Raw genomic sequence first — 3,306 nt, 5'->3', positions numbered from 1 at the left:
TTTCAAAAACAATTTCTTCATTTGAATTTTTTAAATTGTCGGAGTTATCGACTACAAATTTAGTTAGCTTTGAACGGAATATATTTACACCACCTAAGATGTCAGCAATATGTAATTTCAAAAATTCTATAACTGATGTTGGTAACTTTACTTTCTTACTCAAATTCATTTTCAAATCTTTATAGTATCAGGCGTGCATACCTTTGACCAAAGTGGAAAATCTTTCATATTTTCAACAAGATTATCGTACAGTTTTGGTAAGTAGTGAGGGTTTAGTTTCGTACCAGTAAAGGTTATTGTATTAGTTTTTTTTACATAACTTGTCAATCCACGATAACAAAGCGACTGAACCCCCTTGTTGTCAACAGCATTTGGTGATAATTCTTCGAAAACTAACGTTTTGTCGGGGTCTACTTCAACGGAATCAACAGAACTAAGATCTAAGAAAGCCAAAAGGAAATAAAATTTGCGCTATGTTTCTCTGATAGCATTTGATATAAAGGTACGGTTGAACCATTAAAATTAATTACAATCTGATATAAAAAAATGTAATCATTTTTTACCACCAAATTCGGTTAGCTTCTTTACTAACCCACCAGTCGCATCGATGCATATTGATGAATGTTGCTTATGAATTCGCACATATTCCGCGTAAGTGTGTAATTGCGTAAGAGTCATATAGAAGAGAAAGAACGGAGTATCACCGACCCATGAAATGGAGTTCACGTATTTTGGATCTTGATTCATCTTACATACAGCCAACACTGTATCCCTTCGATCATCGGTGAAGTTAGCTTGGTGAAGTACGTTCAAGTCGAATAAAAATGGTGATCCAGTGTTTCCCGGTTTTAAAATATTTTTTGCTCCTTCTTTTCTCCAGCCTAACACACCAGAACCTACAACTTTTTGCTGAACTTCCTTCCGTTTATGACCATTTATAGGACGCTTCACATCAGCATGCTTTGAATAACGTGTATCTCGACATTTCATAATAATAACAACAGGTTATCTGCAGGAGGATTTTTTATGATACCACATACCTGATTACGGCAAGAGCGATCTCTACAGCGTCCATTCATAATTGCATATGTATTACTGCGATGGTTGATTTTCCCACGTTTGAATACGAAAGCACATTTGATACGGTACTGTTCCCAAAAAGCAAAAGAAACGATATTCGTCCACACGCCAGGTTCAAAACCACAATACTTGCAATCAAGTATAAGTATACAAGTGGTTCGCCTCGTTTTAATGAATTCCATTGTTCGCGAGAAATGGTTACGTGAAATTCTTCAAATTCATCATTATCTGATAAGTCATCAGTTGGCAAAAGTAATTCCACACCTTTCTCGAGCAATTGTCAAAATTTTTCTTCTGTCTTGATGGACATTTGTTCGAACAGCTGGTATGTTCCACAATCCTTCCAAATCTTCCGAAATATATTTCCATACTGGCGAGCTGTATTTTGGTAACACATCTGTCTCGAAGTATGATATATATTTAATCAAGACATTTACCGCCGAATCAACTGATACTGCCGATACTGCTGTCATAAATGACCAGAAAGTGCTGAAAAAGTAATAAAATTTCGTAAGTACCTTGATAATGGATATTTATTTTAGGTAATGGTCTGGGACACCGCCGCACAGTGGGCTGGATTTGGCTTTCAGTGGACTTAGGGAAATGAAAAAAATATTAGTTAATAACGCAAAAACTTTGATAGGGATCGATTTTAAGTCTCATTGCAAGGCCTTTGTTATATATGAGCACTTTTCATAGTCTTAAACAAAAAAGTTATAGCAAATAAAAAAAAATTTATGTATGCGAAAAACCACATTTTTACCGTTAACTCATTTTCCTCACATTTCCTCAAAACTTCATTAATTTATTTATATAGTTAGGGTTATATACTATGCGATGTACTCGGTTTCATGGTTCGAAAAGGTTCGCTTTTTTTTTTTGTTTTTTTTTTAGTATTGCGAATCACTTTTTAATTTTGGGTAGAATTTAAAAACAAAAATATTTTTTTTTGTTAATGATAGTATTGCGAATCACTTTTTAATTCTGGGTAATATTTAAAAACAAAAATATTTGATAATTCATATTATGCATTTAATTTTTTTATATTGAATTTGCATTTAACAATCCAAAAAAGGTTCAAATCAAAAATTTAGCTATTCCAGCTTGTTCGTTAATTATTATTTTTTTCATATGATGCTTACTATTCCAGCTTGTTTGTTAGTACCAAAAGAGTAATTAAAGAAATTTCCAAATATACATATAGGTATATGACCCAAAAAAAACTAAAACAAAAACAATTTTTATTATTTTAAGTAAAGTTGCGTTTCATATGTAGTATGTACATATATTCGTACCCAATTAAAATTGAGAAACTAAAATATCTAGTTTTCTGTATCATAGTCGAGATTTTTCGGTAGGAGTAGTAGAGATTTCACTTCTTCGGATATTTCCTCAAGCTTACTAGGTAATGAGCGGCCACCGTGGTTTGATGGTAGCGTGCTCCGCCTACCACACCGTATGCCCTGGGTTCACACCCCGGGCAAAGCAACATAAAAATTTTAGAAATAAGGTTTTTCAATTAGAAGACAATTTTTCTAAGCGGGGTCGCCCCTCATTAGTGTTTGGCAAGCGCTCCGGGTGTATTTCGGCCATGAAAAGCTCTCAGTGAAAACTCATCTGCCTTGCAGATGCCGATCGGAGTCGGCATAAAACATGTAGGTCCCGTCCGGCCAATTTGTAGGAAAAAGCAAGAGGAGCACGACGAAAATTGGAAGAGAAGCTCGGCCTTAGATCTCTTCGGAGGTTATCGCGTCTTACATTTATTTATTCTTTTTTATTTACTAGATAATTGCGATCTCCTTGATGAAATAAATGGGTCAGAAGTAACTAACAAATTACCACGGTCTGCCTCGAGCGAGGAAGTAATGAAATGTGGGTGGTCTCAGCGTACATGCCCCACGGGGACGTAGCGGGACCACCACCTGCGATACTGGGCGAAATCACCGCTGAAGCAAGGCGGAGAGGTGTTGGCATGATCATCGGTGCCGATGCTAATGTCCATCATAGCATCTGGGGAAGCTCGGATACCAACACTAGAGGTGAGTCTTTATTTACATTTATTGTAGATGAGGGACTTTGTATATGTAATAGGGGGAATGACCCGACTTTTATTACTGCGGTAAGGGAGGAGGTCCTGGACCTCACCTTGGTTAGTAGAGAACTGGAAGGTCGGATATCTGGCTGAAGTGTTCTGAACGAGCACTCCTTCTCTGATCACCGATATAT

At 36.3% G+C, this 3,306-nt stretch overlaps 1 long non-coding RNA gene across 1 annotated transcript; it reads left to right on the top strand.

The window, feature by feature from the left end:
• The first annotated feature begins 253 nt into the window (after positions 1-253).
• Positions 254-1,761, top strand: LOC137240222 (uncharacterized). Its single transcript, XR_010949640.1, has 3 exons — positions 254-502; positions 580-803; positions 881-1,761. It is a non-coding gene; the product is annotated as an uncharacterized lncRNA (long non-coding RNA).
• The last annotated feature ends 1,545 nt before the right edge of the window (positions 1,762-3,306 follow it).

Source organism: Eurosta solidaginis, chromosome 2, assembly GCF_040869045.1.
Source record: "Eurosta solidaginis isolate ZX-2024a chromosome 2, ASM4086904v1, whole genome shotgun sequence".
NCBI lineage: Eukaryota > Metazoa > Arthropoda > Insecta > Diptera > Tephritidae > Eurosta > Eurosta solidaginis.
Note: the sequence above shows the minus strand (reverse complement) of the source record. Positions and strands in the feature narration are given on the sequence as shown.